The sequence below is a fragment of the Mytilus galloprovincialis genome, chromosome 7, assembly GCF_965363235.1.
Source record: "Mytilus galloprovincialis chromosome 7, xbMytGall1.hap1.1, whole genome shotgun sequence".
NCBI lineage: Eukaryota > Metazoa > Mollusca > Bivalvia > Mytilida > Mytilidae > Mytilus > Mytilus galloprovincialis.
In genome coordinates, this window is record NC_134844.1 from 46,776,863 (window position 1) to 46,794,253 (window position 17,391).

General features: G+C 32.5%; 1 long non-coding RNA gene across 1 annotated transcript; it reads left to right on the forward strand.

Moving 5' to 3' along the window:
- The first annotated feature begins 4,736 nt into the window (after positions 1-4,736).
- LOC143081728 (uncharacterized) lies at positions 4,737-5,227 on the forward strand. Its single transcript, XR_012980055.1, has 2 exons — positions 4,737-4,922; positions 5,019-5,227. It is a non-coding gene; the product is annotated as an uncharacterized LOC143081728 (long non-coding RNA).
- The last annotated feature ends 12,164 nt before the right edge of the window (positions 5,228-17,391 follow it).

A 17,391-nucleotide genomic window follows, 5' to 3' on the forward strand; every position in this document is an offset into this window, starting at 1 on the left:
TCGAGTTAATATTAAAAGTTTTAAATAAGTTCCTGTGATATGAATTTAAGACCAATATGTACATATTTCAAAGAAATCAATGAATAAGTTCTTCTCTAACCTATTTTCACTGAAATAAGTACCTTTGCAACATATTGCACAGCGAAACATTTTCTTGTTACACTTAAATTTTAAAGCAAGCTAAATGCTGTACTGAGTGTGCTGGCATGGGATACATGTGCAATTGTAGGCATGACTGTAAAGTTCTACAGGATAAAGCGATGGTAATTTATCATAATTTGTATCTATGTTATATGTGGTATTCCTCCTTGGTTCCTGTTAACTGTAATGGCCCTGTTTCTAGTCATACATGTACTTGTCATGGAACAGTTTCAAAAGAGTGTGTCTTTTGTTTCTTCATGTCTTTTGAAATCATTTATCAGTTATTTTGTCCTTTTCAAATTAGTTCATTATGTTCATGTTCATCTTTGACTTTAATTTTTTCTGAAATATTTTTCTTATCCTACTCTTTTCTGGCTCAAAGTGGGACTGTCATTTTGATATTTTTTACGTTTATAATTAAACATTTGCTATAGTCCACAAGATTCTTATTGGATGATTTACATATTTCATTTGTTATATTATCAATATATTATACTTATTTTTATAATGAACTTGAATGATAACTTTAAACTCATCGATGACAAATGTTCAGTATGTAAGATAACCTGTTTAACCAGTGGAACATATTTCACAGACTAGGAACTTATTTTACCAAGTGAGGAACAAATTTCACAAATCCAGAACTTATTTCACCAGGTAAGGAACAAATCTCATAAACCTGGAATCTATTTCACTAGGTAAGGAACAAATTTCACAAACCCGGTACTTATTTCACCAGGTAAAGTGTGGAACTTATTTCATAGAGATGGAACAAATAATATTGAAATTATCTATGAAAAAAGTTCTCCCAGAACATATTTCCTGTGATATTAGTTCTACAGGAACTTTTTTCACAGGAACAAATTTTGGCTCACATTTGCATACTAAAGCAAAATAACAAATATCAAACAACTTTAAAACTGACTGAAATAGAAAATATTGACCCTGTTTTAGATACAGTTGTATATATTTGCGGGATAATACGAGCTCTGCATGGGCTTCCGACTCAATCATGATTTTATCCGGCGTAGGGCTTCAAACTCCACATTATGCGGGGCTGGGGCACAGGCACTCGTCTCAGATTTTTTTTTATATATATACCTTTATATAACACATAAAGGTATATAGGATTTTTTTTTTCTGAGATGAGTGCTTTCGGTAATGTAACATAGGCATTCGCAATCGGAACTGTACTGATAGTGCACCGGGTTCCAATAATAGTCTGTGGACGGGAATCGGCCATGGGGTTCGGTGGCTGAGTGGTCTTAGTAGTCGATCTACTGTTCCACTATCCTGCGAGTTCGAATCCCACTCCGAGGTGTGCTCGACTCAGGCTCCAAGCTAAATTGACCAGAATTGACAATTTTCATATGGAACCCTGTGGATTAAACATACTTCAGAGGTTCCCCTGACTTTATGTTGAATTAGAATCTTTTCTTAAACTTTGACTGTAAAAAAATAGACTAGTAAACATCTTTTTCTCGGAACCCCACCCTCTCCTTGATCCGCCACTGATTCTCTGATATTGTCGTCCTTTAATATTTATTGTGGCTAAACAAATAGAAGATTTAGCTATTGACTTAAATGGAACTAATATTGAAATATGGTTTTGAGGTATATAATAGCAAAAACTAAGGAGTCAATAGAAAAAGAAATGACATCTGAATCAAGTGTTAGAAACCTTCTAAAAATCTGTATATCTGCTATCATAAGTGATGTATTGTTTTCGGCAAATTGGCTTTAATTTTAATTTTTAAAAGTATACTAAACCAATTTGCTGAAAACACTAAACGTTCCCAATTTTTGTCGAGCCTGCAACTTTTGTTGCAGAAAGCTCGACATAGGGATAGTGATCCGGCGGCGGCGGCGGCGTTAGCTAACTTCTTAAAAGCTTTATATTTTAGAAGGTGGAAGACCTGGATGCTTCATACTTTGTATATAGATGCCTCATGTTACGAAGTTTCCGTCAGTCACATGTCCAATGTCCTTGACCTCATTTTCATGGTTCAGTGACCACTTGAAAAAAAAGTTCAGATTTTTTGTCAGAATGTTGAATTCTCTCTTATTATAAGTAATAGGATAACTATATTTGATATGTGCGTACCTTGCAAGGTTCTCATGTCTGTCAGACAGTTTTCACTTGACCTCGACCTCATTTCATGGATCAGTGAACGTTACAAGATTAAGTTTTGGTGGTCAAGTCCATATCTCAGATACTATAAGCAATAGGGCTAGTATATTCAGTGTATGGAAGGACTGTAAGGTGTACATGTCCAACTGGCAGGTGTCATCTGACCTTGACCTCATTTTCATGGTTCAGTGGTTATAGTTAAATTTTTGTGTTTTGGTCTGTTTTTCTCATACTATATGCAATAGGTCTACTATATTTGTTGTATGGAACGATTGTAAGGTGTACATGTCTAGCGGCCAGATGTCATGTGACCTTGACCTCATTTTCATGGTTCAGTGGTCAAAGTTAAATTTTTGTGTTTTGGTCTGTTTTTCTCATACTATATGCAATAGGTCTACTATATTTGTTGTATGGAACGATTGTAAGGTGTACATGTCTAGCGGGCAGATGTCATGTGACCTTGACCTCATTTTCATGGTTCAGTGGTCAAAGTTAAATTTTTGTGTTTTGGTCTGTTTTTCTCATACTATATGCAATAGGTCTACTATATTTGTTGTATGGAACGATTGTAAGGTGTACATGTCTAGCGGCCAGATGTCATGTGACCTTGACCTCATTTTCATGGTTCAGTGGTCAAAGTTAAATTTTTGTGTTTTGGTCTGTTTTTCTCATACTATATGCAATAGGTCTACTATATTTGTTGTATGGAACGATTGTAAGGTGTACATGTCTAGCGGGCAGATGTCATGTGACCTTGACCTCATTTTCATGGTTCAGTGGTCAAAGTTAAATTTTTGTGTTTTGGTCTGTTTTTCTCATACTATATGCAATAGGTCTACTATATTTGTTGTATGGAACGATTGTAAGGTGTACATGTCTAGCGGCCAGATGTCATGTGACCTTGACCTCATTTTCATGGTTCAGTGGTCAAAGTTAAATTTTTGTGTTTTGGTCTGTTTTTCTCATACTATATGCAATAGGTCTACTATATTTGTTGTATGGAACTATTGTAAGGTGTACATGTCTAGCGGGCAGATGTCATGTGACCTTGACCTCATTTTCATGGTTCAGTGGTCAAAGTTTTTATCTAATACTATATGCCATAGGTCAACTATATTTGGTGTATGGAAATATTTTATGATCTTTATGTCAGTCGCACAGGTTTTATTTGATCGTGACCTCATTTTCACGGTTCATTGCACAGTGTTAAGTTTTTGTGTTTTAGTCTATTTTTCTTAAACTATATAAGTAATAGTCAACTATATATGTTGTATAGAAGCATTGTTAGCTGTACATGTCTGCCTGGCATGGTTCATCTGACCTTGACCTCATTTTCAAGGTTCATTGGTCTATGTTTAGTTATCTTGGTTAATGTTAAGTTTATGTGACAGTTGTTATAAAGCTTAGCTTTATATTAAGGACTATCAACATAATATCAGTGATTAGTATAGAAGGCGAGACATTTCAGCGTGTGCACTCTTGTGTTTTTAAAGCCCCCCTTTTTTAAAGGTTGTTCTCAAATAACCACTATACAGTGGCGGATCCAGGGGGGGGGGGGGGGGGGTTCCGGGGGTGCGCACCCCCCTTTATTTTTGCCGATCAATGCATTTGTATCGGGACATATGTTTTGCACCCCCCCCCCTTTGCCCTGGGTGCCCTGGGTTAGCACCCCCCCCCCCCTTTTTCGAAAATTCCTGCATCCGCCCCTGCTATAAATCTGAATAAGAATAATTTATACAATGTTTTAATTATTTTTCTCTTGTTTGAGTTGTCAGGTTAGGGCAAATCTTTCATTGCGTTGACACTAATTTGAAAAAAAAAAAAATACCTGTATAAATTATCTCCCTTTAAATTTGCACCTGCGCAGGTAACTAACAAAGGTGAATCATTTGAAGACACTTCCGCTATGTAGGACAATATTGACAAAATGAAGACAAATATTTTATTGTTAATAACCATAATACTGAGCCTTTGCTATGAAGGTAAATGAACAAGCCTATAAGTTTATAACAAGCCTATTATATAACTTAGTCCTTTGACGGAAAAGGATAAACCACTCGCGACAAAAACACAATAAACATTCGACAATTGTGTCTTCCGGTATTTTGTTTTATAAGATCGAAAGTCTAATAATTCAGTCTGAAATTCTCAGTAATAAAAGTTCTGTTTCCTTTGCCTTTCTACATCAATGTCATTTTTAGATCAATATCCAGTCGAATATTAAATTATTTACCGTTTAAGCGCCAAACGTAGATCATTGAAAACATTTCTAATCCACTTAAAGTTTTAATATTTTGAACACTTAAAGTTTTAATATTTTGAAAGTTTTAAAAAAACATTTGCTAGATACTGTTTTTTATCGGGTCAGAGACATATAATACATATAATGTATTATATGTCTCTGATCGGGTGTAATATCTTCACTAAGCAAATTGTGTTGGTTTCAAAAATGATTTGTATACAGCCGGACAGCAAATCCCTGATTTGTCTGTTAAAAACCCGGATTTATTATTCGAGAATCAAGTGGAGATAATTTAAGAGAACGTCGTCAACAGATGTCGCTGCGTAGAAAAATAATTCCCCGCGGAAGACGACCCGGCAGGAAATCGTGAATTTGTTAAATTATAAGAAACTAAACGTATCACGAGCGGTATGCATGATATGATAATTTTAACAAGTATTTAAAAGATATGAGAAGTCAAATAATTTCATCGTTGAATGAGAAATTCAAGTCATTTATTTTCAGCCTTCGGAACCGCCATTTTTCAACATCGACTGTCATTGACAAATATTCAACTCTGGACGAATTGACACAAACCCGTTTTACTTAGGAAAAATAAATATGATAAGTTTATATTGATAAACTGGAGCATGGAGAACAGAACTGGGGTAGTCACATGACGTTACCCTTCCTTGTTTACACACGAGCACAATTCCAGTACACATCACAAATTGGTAAGGCCCTGCGGGGACTCCCTTCTCTTTTTGATGAAACTGCTCTGCTCTTGACTAAAACAGCTCCGAAATATGACAGACTTGCCACTAATGAAAAGACAGTCAACATGTCATTTGAAATGAACAAAATCTGTTATTTTTTGTGTAATTTATTTCCCTTTTTCATGCCCCAGTACACAAAAATACTAAAAATGAACAAAATTTGTTTTACTTTCATATAAATCACACAAATGTTATGAATTCAGCACATTAAACATGTAATAAAATGTACACAAACCTCCCAATAACATCCCTTTAGCAGTGCATTATTTTTTGGGAAGTCCAGATGTAAATTATTGTGACACTTGTCAGGTTTTGTCCTGAATCAGTGAAAGAATGACATGTCCAGTGTAAACATTCTGAGATCAGATATATCATAGATAAATAACAGAGGAAAACAGTTTGAAGAGAGTCGGATCCTTATTTTGTAGCTTTCAGATGTAATTTCAAATGAATGAAGATGATATCACTTCATAATATAATATTGCTTGTGCTTGTTCCCTATTCATATTCCAGGTTCTAGCAGTCATTCAATAATTGTTCCATAGATGATTGTTCAATCTGCATCCAGTTTACCTATTAGTAAATTAATCTCTATTAATGAATACTTAGTCTAGTTCATTCTTTTTTTACAATTGTTAAGCTGCATGCACCTGCATTTGATGATTGAGGATTTATGTATCAGGTCAACATGGTATTTTTTTTTAATTCTTCATTATTACACATATTTCAGTCTATATATATGTTACCAGAAATGGTTATATATCATGTGTCTCATATGGTATATATTATTTGAGAACATTATGTCAATATATATTATACTATATATAGTATATGAATTATATAAAAAGGTTATATTCATTATATAATTATTTTTCACACTCCATGGCTCAAGCTGTTGAATGTTGTGATTGTTTTTTTTCAATTTGAGTACATGCATTACTATCCCACTGAATTACATATAATTAGCGAGAAAGCTATTTTCAGTTTTACTTTATTCTAGAAAAATATAAAATTTACTTTATCTTAAATGTTAAACAGACATGACTCAAGAGGACTGTATGGGTATCCATATTCTATGCTTAGATTTATATAATATCTCCTAAGCCAAATGATTTAAAAAAAAAAACAGAAAGTTTAAACTACTACATTTCAGAATTTATATTTTACAATATAACCCCTTTTCTAAAATGAGACAGCACACAACAAAACACATGACAGTGTCACTATCAGGCCAAATCTAAATATATAGTTAGAATGAAAAACCACTGCAGAGAACAAAGTTCAATATAAAATGCAATATTTTTATGACATCTATTTTTTCAGGAATAGATTTTACTTTTTTAATCAGTCTCTCAATACAAAATGAAATAAAGCCCTGATTTTGTTTTTATTATTTATTATTTTTTCTAAATTTTTATTACTTTGTAATATTGCTACTTACAAACACATAGAAATTACATTTTTGGTAAAGCCTTCTTATAGAGTACTTTGATTAATTCAATTTTTAATCAAAATTGTCAAGGGTATATATGATATCCTATCGCCAGTGACCAGAAATTGTTACATTTAATAATTACTTGCATAGATAAACATATTTAGAATGAAAATAAACATTTAATAAGTTCACAGATATAACTGACATTGGGTCTTAACTTAACAGAAATTCTCTAAAAACATTATTCTAGAATAGAATATATAACAGCAAAATTGTACATTTTATACCCATAATCTTTATAAAATATATTTTTATGTAGATCTACTAAGAAACAATATGTTTCTGCATCACTGAATGCTGAATCAAAATGAAGAATTTATGTGTATTCAAGAATAATAATTTATGATTCTTCTAAAAAGTATGCCATGAAATAATTATTTCCATCAAAGTATATATATATATGACAAAATAGAGGTATACACATGCAATCAGGGAATATTCTGCAACATTCCCCCCTTTAATGATGGAATTTTAACACCAAAGCTTTGGGCAAGTATTTTTTTTTTCTAACAATTTACTGGTTCAAAACCCCTCACTTTATGTAAAAAAAAAAACATATAGAAAACTTTTTTTTATATTTCTTCTGAAGCTGTAGTAATATATTTTTTAAACTGAATATGTAATAATATTTGCAATTTCCCCGATTTCTAGATGATTATCAGATATTTTTATGCAATATGTAATTAAATAGTGATTTACCAAAGCAGACATACATTCTATTATACTTTCTCTTACTGTTTGGGTCTTGATACCTGACAGGTGCCCTCATTCCAATGATTAATTGTAATATCCAAGGTATTTTTCATATTTACACATTTTCCTTCGCACACTGATAAATTATTGGATATTTTACCCCAGAATGAACTCTTTCACTTACTAAAATTGAGCGAAATGGTTATTTTCTCTCGTTTCTGATCAGCCGTCCCTTCAACGACTTTTCATTCGAGTTATCTCCCTTTGGCCGGTCGCTAGTTTTGGGCCTGTTGAATTGACACAATGCCGTTTTACCTGGCGAGTTTTTGTATCAATAGGCATTTCATGTTCATAATATCAGGAGGTATCATCCCTATAAAGTCAAATACGTTACCATTCCGTGTGTCATTTCAATTTACATTTATTTACCGAGAAGTGTCACGGCCGCGGCACGTTTTTTCATCTTTCCCAATCAAATAATCAAGGAAATTCTATTTTTTCATTCTTAAATGAATAACGTAGTTAAAGTTTGAAACCTGCCGTATTTAATGATGTATTTAGTTAAGCATGCTAAATACACAAAATAGCTTTACGCCGTCGATTTCGTGGCGTCATTGCCGTTGCTAAAAAATGCCATTTTTTGAACTGAAAATCACGTGACCAGAATAATAAAATCGACGCCATTATGAGATTTGCTGTCCGGCTGATAGTAAGTCTTGATTTTAAAATTACTACAAAATCAAGAATGTTTTCTGTGTTTTTGTTGTTCTTCAGATAATTGTTGTATATGTTATGTTATGCATATACATCAGACTTGGGGTAATTGTAATCATTAATCAGCTGTGATCGATTACATTTTTTCAAGAAATCACTGTAATCATTAATCAGCCAAAAATCTGATTACATGTAATTCAATTTAATCAATAACTTTTTTAAATACCCTGTAATCCTGATTTCGTTTTGATTACATTCTGTTTACAATGAAATAAATGTAAAACAGTGTTTATGGTCAATAAATAAACCCTTTTGTTATTCATATTTGACAAATATTTAACATGTTGAAATATTTGTGTTTACTTTTAGCATGTTAAATGATTTATATACTTCAGTGAAAAATACACTGATACAGTACTTAAAAGTCATCACTAGCCTATTATAAAAGATATTGTGCATATATACTCATAATTTAAAGATGTACATGTATATAAAGTCTGGAAGAGGTCATAAGACACACCAAATTCGTTATAAACCTCAGTGTTCTCCCCAGGCCGTTTTAGCACAGCGTTTTTTAGCGCTATTGCAATTCCCCGCTGTCCTATTGCACTGACCGCAGCTCTATCCCACGCAAACGCGTCGCTATATTTTTTTCGTATTTTTTCAAATTCCCGCTTATTTTTCACTTCGGATCACGTGATCGACTGGTTTACGATTTTTGAAAGAATTATTTCCGTTGTATTAAAGTAACTCCGCGGGACCAGTCTAATAAATTTTACAAAATGGTGTTTTTGAAAGATCATTTGAAATAAACAAAAATTTCAACATTGACATCTATTTTTTTAATTTAAAGAATATATAGAGGCATATATGAATGAAATGAGATGAAATGAAATGACCGCATTTCCCGACGTCACTCACAAACTTGTTTTACGAACTTTGAACAAACGAGGACTTTAAAAACGATCAAACACAGGGGTCTGTTACAAATTATTTGCCGGGTTTACTATCCATACAAACCCTGAAAATGAGCAAGTCTTTTAAGTATTCATTATCCCCTATTCGAACTTATAATTGTTTAGTCAGAAATTCTACCATTTGATAGCAATTTGAGAGCATATGATTAGAAAAACAAACCCAAGCTGATACGACTTGAGAAATTTTACTGTCTCAATGTCAAGCTTGGATGAGGCCATTTAAATATTATAAAACGTTAAGGTCATAAAAATGAGAAATCTTTATGCAAAAAAAATGTTAATTCCTGTCAAACGTCGTAAGGTTAACAGTACACTGCTACAGTTGGTTACAAAACCAAATACTGAAACAGAAGCTGACAATGACTTTATTGTTGGTCCTTACATGTTCTGCAACAGTATACCTGATAGTGCTAAGAAAATTTCACACAGGTATGTCTGGTGTAGACCCATCATGGAAAAAGACTTCTCCAGTTTTATACATAGATAGTATGAGGATTTAATATATGAATTTACAATTGAGAAAAAAATACTCTTCTTCTTTATCCAGACAATAACATTGACAAACAAAGCCTCATTAAGGGGTACACTGTAACTTCCATGAGCATGATGAGGACATCATAACAAGAAAACATCAACAGCATAATATAATAAAAACACATAACAAAACAATTGCAAACAAACCGCGCGCCGCGATAAAGTTACTGAGCATTGTCGAAAATTACGCAATTACCACAGCGCTATCCAAAAATCCTGGGGAGAACACTGAACCTTTATTCAATTGAATTCAAAATAATTCCAAAATAATTGATGATAAAGTGTTATGGGTCATAACCAGTGACATTATGTTCATATACATGTATATATGTTGTGAATTTATGTGGTTTATTAAATAAATGAAGTTTGAAAGTTATTATTTTAAAAGGTATCAAATAAAATCCTTTCTTAAATATGCTATTGTAATATGAAACGTAAATTTATTCACATCATTTAAAATGTGTTTTTTTTTTTAAACTCATTGTAATCAGATGTAATCATGATTACATTGCCAATGTAATCATTAATTTAATCAGATACTTTCAGAATTGATGTAATCATTAATTTAATTTAATCTTACAATTGACAAAGTAATTGTAATTTAATCAATTACATTGAAAGTTATCGAACCCATCTCTGATATACATGTAGATTTAGCAATTTTAAATTATTAAATTTTTTCAGTTATTGATAAGGAGAATTATATGTTTGTCAAGCTAAGTTTTTGTTATTTTATAAATCCATAGAGTCACTGTCAATAGAAACCATTCAAATTACAATTATGATTTAATTACAGCTGTTATCAATATGCTAGCAAGTTAAAGGTTTGGGTTGCTTGCTTTCTTGCTTTGTTTGTATTAATGTTTGCCCAAGCATTGTTATTCAGATTGACATCTGAAAACATTATAAAAAATGCAATTTGACTTGTGTATATTATACTTAAAATTGAGCAGAGGTTATCAAATAATCAAATTTACGTATATACATGTATGCAGGTTTAACTCTGCCTACTTATATTGTTTGCAGATGTCAATCTTAATTACAATGCTTGAGCAAACTTTAATACAATCAAAGCAAGCAAGTCCACCAAATCTTTGACTTGCTACCAGTAGGGTAACAGCTGTAATGTTTAAGTAAACCTGTTTTTCAAAGGTGACACTGACTGTGATGCAATATAAGTTCCTTTATGATACAAGTTTCAAATAGATGAAATATAAGAGTATTTGTTCTTTGTGAAATGAAGATTGGTTTTTCACTAGGATTCAGATATTATATGGTAATATTTGTAACAAAAATTTCCAGAGAAATTAATGTCTGAAAGGAGGAACACATATAGAATTTACTAATTAAACTATTTACAGCATGCAGGATATAATGCAAAATACTTGTGTTAAGGGTTTCACTTTCTACCAAAAAGTGTTTTCTGATGTATTGGAAGTTTATTGTAACAAAATATTAGGCCTTCCTCATATATACATGTACATAGCTCAAAATAAATCAATAAAAAAGAATTCCTGTATAAATTCTAATACATTGAAGCACCTTTCCTGGTGCTGGGTTTTCTCGCTGCATTGAAGACCCATTGGTGGCCTTTGGCTGTTATCTGCTCTTTGGTCAGGTTGTTGTCTTTTGACACATTCCCCATTTCCATTCTCAATTTTATTGTCGAGCCTGCAACTTTTGTTGCAGAAAGCTCGACATAGGGATAGTGATCCGGCGGCGGCGGCGGTGTTAGCTCACTTCTTAAAAGCTATATATTTTAGAAGGTGGAAGACCTGGATGCTTCATATTTTGTATATAGATGCCTCATGTTACGAAGTTTCCATCAGTCACATGTCCATTGTCCTTGACCTCATTTTCATGGTTCAGTGACCACTTGAAAAAAAAGTTCAGATTTTTTGTAATGTTAAATTCTCTCTTACTGTAAGTAATAGGATAACTATATTTAGTATGTGCGTACCTTGGAAGGTCGTCATGCCTGTCAGACAGTTTTCACTTGACCTCGACCTCATTTCATGGATCAGTGAACAAGGTTAAGTTTTGGTGGTCAAGTCCATATCTCAGATACTATAAGCAATAGGTCTAGTATATTCGGTGTATGGAAGGACTGTAAGGTGTACATGTCCAACTCCAACTGGCAGATGTCATCTGACCTTGACCTCATTGTCATGGTTCAGTGGTTATAGTTAAGTTTTTGTGTTTTGGTCTGTTTTTCTCATACTTTATGCAATAGGTTTACTATATTTGTTGTATGGAATGATTGTAAGGTGTACATGTCTAGCAGGCAGATGTCATCTGACCTTGACTTCATTTTCATGGTTCAGTGGTTTTAGTTAAGTTTTTGTGTTTAGGTCTGTTTTTCTCATACTTTATGCAATAGGTTTACTATATTTGTTGTATGGAATGATTGTATGGTGTACATGTCTAGCGGGCAGATGTCATCTGACCTTGACCTCATTTTCATGGTTCAGTGGTCAAAGTTAAGTTTTTGAGTTTTGGTCTTTTTATCTAATACTATATGTCATAGGTCAACTATATTTGGTGTATGGAAATATTTTATGATCTATATGTCAGTCGTGCAGGTTTTATTTGACCTTGACCTGGTTTTCACGGTTCATTGCTTAGTGTTAAGTTTTTGTGCTTTGGTCTATTTTCTTAAACTGTAAGCAATAGGTCAACTATATTTGTTGTATGGAAGCATTGTTAGATGTACATGTCTGCCTGGCATATATATATGGTTCAACTGACCTTGACCTCATTTTCATGGTTCATGTTAAGTTTATGTGACGGTCGTAATAAAGATTTATATTTAGGAGTATCAACATAATATCAATGATTAGTAAAGATGGCGAGACATTTCAGTGTGTGCACTCTTGTTTATATCGTTATCATATTTTCTTCTTCTGGACTATATCTTAAACAGCAACACCCATTTTTTTGTATAACTCTAGTTTCTATGGATGCATTTGTTAATTTATTTTTAAATTGATATTTTAGGCTCAGCTATTATGTGCCACCGTTGTTTCAGTGCTATGGGTGGCTGTGGAGATGATTTAGTTTGGTGGATGTTCCCATGGAAAGACTGTGGTGATTCACAATTCTGTGTCAAAATCACAGAGCAAGTTGGTAGTAAGTATTTTAGGAATCTTTTCCACTTTAAGTTTAATTTACTGTTAGACTTTGGTTAATGTGGTAATATAAAAAAGAAGATGTGGTATGATTGCCAATGAGACAACTATCCACAAAAGACCAAAATGACACAGACATTAACAACTATAGATCACCGTACGGCCTTCAACAATGAGCAAAGCCCATACCACATAGTCAGCTAAACAAGGATAAAGATAAAGTGTACAAATGTATACTGTGGATAACCTAATGATAGATTTGATGCATGTTCTTCAACTTCACATATTTAGAAAATAGGGAAATAGAAAACTAGATTAGAACTTTTTCAGTTAAAATGTATGATACAAATGAAACATTTCAAATACTGTGTAATACTGTAAAGACCTCTAGCTAGAAATTGAAAGTAGTATCATGGTACATGTGCCAGTAAAGTTCTCAGCACATCATTTGTTTAATAAAAAAAAGTAGATAAGGCACAGGGTTGATCTTAATAACATTTAATTCACCTGATGCAATTCTTGCACAATGTTCAATATTCTGAATGTTTGTGCCTGTCCCCAGTCAGGAGCCTGTAATTCAGTGATTGTCATTTGTTGCTGTGTTATTTTGAAGTATGTTGAGTACTGGAACAGTTTAGATATAAGAACTGGTATGAATAATATGGTATACACTTGACTATTACTTTAAAGGATAAGCTAATATACATGAATAACATATTTTTTTAAGGTGAAACCTATATTACCAGAGAATGTGAAAATGTACTGATGAAATCAACAAGACACAGACTGAGGATGCCAAACTTGCGTCGTCATGGTTACTGTTTACCAGCAAGAAACAACGACTTTTGGAATCCAGGATCTCTGACGAACCCAAAGATAAAATATTGTTTCTGTAATGATTGGAACGGATGCAACTCTGCAAATAAAATGACACAGAAAGCCTTACCAATGACGATCGTGTGCATAGCACTAACATTTATCTTTAAAAAACTGCTGTAAACTTTTGAGAGAATGTCATACTGTGTCACAATTTTGTCTTTACTCAAAACTGTATCAGGAGAATTAAAAAAGATTGAAAGTGCTTATAAATGAAACTGTGCAAAAAATAAGAGCAATTATATCAACATGTACTATTATAATTTTAGAGCACACATGTAACAGAGTTTTTTTAATTGGCTTTTATAGATTCACCTTTTCAGTATTCTGTAAAATTTAATTTGTCATTTTCTGATCAATTAAAAAGTTAAGTATATAATCATTTGATTTGATCTTTAAAAGTAGAAATTAACCTAGAAACCAGTGGAAAAAAACAAAAACCTTTAAATTATTTTTTTTCTAATTTTGAAATTTTGATCTTTTCTAGTTATTAGTTGTGCCATATTTTTTTCAATTAAATTTTCCTTGAATTTCTGTGACAAAGTTCAAACTTTATGCATTTTAAATATTTTGCACAATTTAAAAAAATACATATCATTATTGTAAATTTGTAGATATTTTGAATTGAATAGAGATTGAATTTTCTAGCACTGTATCAGCAATCATTAAATTTATTATTTCATTGTATATATACTCTACTGACGGTTCCCATGACTTCATATATATTTGAAAATTATTGATTTCAAGAAATTTTATTAATTATTTTGGGTAAAAGTTTAAAAAATTTGTTAAAAAATTCCCAATAGTTTTATGCTTGATATAATTAACTATGCAATGTTTGGTCATCTTCATTTTGTATGCCTAAGATAGCAGGTGGTACTGAGGGGGTATTATGTTTTCAGATCTATATGTATTCCCTTTCATCTTGTATCAAGGAAAGTTTTTGGTTTTGGTACTGGTAGTTGACCATGAAGTAGTTATTTTGAAAATAAACAAAAATAAATGGAAAAATTATCTCCCATTTAAGTGTTGAGACCACAAATATTTGAAAAAGGAGACACTGAATGGATAGAACACAACATTCTAAAAAGGAGCAACCACCCTGATCAGCCTTCTTTAGTAAAATATATAGTAAACAATACATTTGTTTTAGAAATTTAAACAGGAAACATTTAGCTTTTTCATTCCATGAGTGAATGGTTTATTTCATTCAGTTAAGGTGACTGGAAGGCAATACATACTTCTAGCATTCCAGAGTGTAATAAATGTAAATTATATATGTATTAATCATTTGTATCAAACCATTTTTTTTCATAATAAATATTTTTATACAGAGAGTTTTTAGCTTTTTACAACAAGTCTGTTTTGATTTGTAGTTGTTTGATTTTATGTATATTTATCCTCCAATCAACGTTTCTATACTAATACAGGCGTTAAGATAACACAAAGCCATATTCGTATACTAGACATCTTTAGTCTCCTAATATCCTGCTCCTATTGTGAGCAAACAGATCTGTCAGATTACAGTTTACATCACTGTTCAATTAAGGGTCCTCATTGTGGATCTCATTTAAGCTTTGCTGATTTCATTTAAAACCCAATTCAATGCTTGGGATGTCAAAAAAATGTACAAAGTTATTTGCAGGATAAAGGCAATTACTGTTTTGTGTCTTTAAATATCAGCTGTACTCTGGTCGAAACAGGAGTAATAGATCACAATTGGTTCTGTAGAAGGCCTGTTGTAAGGAAATATTTCTACAGTAGGAGTCTTCATTGCATTGACTCAGCCTATCAGATCAATTAACTTATACTCATGTTCTTGTTCACTTGTAAATATGCATGAAGTATTTCCCCCTGGAAGATAAGCAAACTGCTATATCTCTGTAGTCATTAACAAAACTACTGATAAAAGAGCAAAGTTGACTATGAAGAGTTCACCTATTCTACTTGTAATAGTTCGTGAATCACCTTGTAAATGTAGATTCCTTGCCAAATAAAACCATTTGTCATGAAAATAAACCAATAACTGATAGAGGAATTAAACAGCATAAAACAAATTTGAAAAGTATGATATTTTGAAAATAAAATCATTTAATTTTCCAGTCAAAAATCTTTTCAAAGTAAGAGACTTATGTTTTGTTCTAAAGTAGTGTTAAGTTTCATCAATATCTGTCTAGTTGTTTAGGAAGAATATAGCATATAAGAGAACATTGTGAAATGTTGCAATTTAAAGAAGGTAAATTTGATTATCTCCCCCTTTATCATGTAGCAACAGGAAAAACATTTTTGTTTAGTTGTGTAGTTTTATTGTTGTTGAAGAAAGCTCGACATTGGGATAGTGATCCGGTGGCTACGGTGGCGGTGGCGGCGGCATTAGCTAACTTCTTAAAAGCTTTATATTTTAGAAGGTGGAAGACCTGGATGCTTCATACCTTGTATATAGATCCCTTATGATATGAACTTTCCGTCAGTTACATGTCCAATGTCCTTGACCTCATTTTCATGGTTCAGTGACTACTTGAAAAAAAGTTAGGTTTTTGTACTGTTAAATTCTCTCTTATTATTAATAAAAGGATAACTATATTTGGTGTGTGTGTACCTTGCGAGGTCCTCATGCCCGTCAGACAGTTTTCACTTGACCTTTACTTCATTGCATGGATCAGTGAACAAGGTTAAGTTTTGGTGGTCAAGTACATATTTCAGATACTATAAGCAATAGGTCTAGTACATTCGGTGTATGGAAGGACTGTTCATGTCCAACTGGCAGGTGTCATTTGACCTTGACCTCCTTTTCGTGGTTCAGTGGTTATAGTTAAGTTTTTGTGTTTTGATCTGTTTTTCTTATACTCTATGCAATAGGTCTACTATATTTGGTTTTTGGAATGATTGTAAGGTGTACATGTCTAGCTGACAGGTGTCATCTGACCTTGCCCTCATTTTCATGGTTCATTGGTCAACGTTAAGTTTTTTAGTTTTGGTCTATTTTTCTAACATTATATGCAATAGGTCAACTATAATTGGTGTATGGAAATATTTTATGAACTTAATGTCAGTCGTGCAGGATTTATTTGACCGTGACCTCATTTCACGGTTCATTGATTAGTGTAAAGTTTTTGTGTTTTGGTCTGTTTTTCTTAAACTATAAGCAATAGGTCAACTACCTTTGTTGTATGGAAGAATTGTTAGCTGTGCATGCCTGCCTGACATGGTTCATATGACCTTGACCTCATTTTCATGGTTCATTGATTGGTGTTTTAGTTTTCTTGGTTAATGTTGAGTTTATGTGAGTTATAATAAAGCTTTATATTTAGGACTATCAACATAATATCAATGATTATTAAAGAAGGCGAGACATTTTAGTGTGTGCACTCTTGTTAATATCAGTGTAGCCTTCAGACTATAACCACATTGAAATATTAAAGTATGATTATCTCCCTTTAATGCAAGATATAGGTTGTATTCCTTTACGCATCTCCTCGGGTATAGGATCTACACATTCATAGGTTAATTACTATGACTATCCATTCAACCTGCTATGTTTTGAGCCTTCAAGCAATAGAACAGACAAGATAGCCATCACAACTTTAACATTAAATATTGCTAATTCATTTGTGTAAATGGGTACCAATTGTCGTTAATTGTGAAAAACTTGTATTTTCATTGATATTAGATTCCATGGGTTTTTCATGGTCTGCATTAAACCCT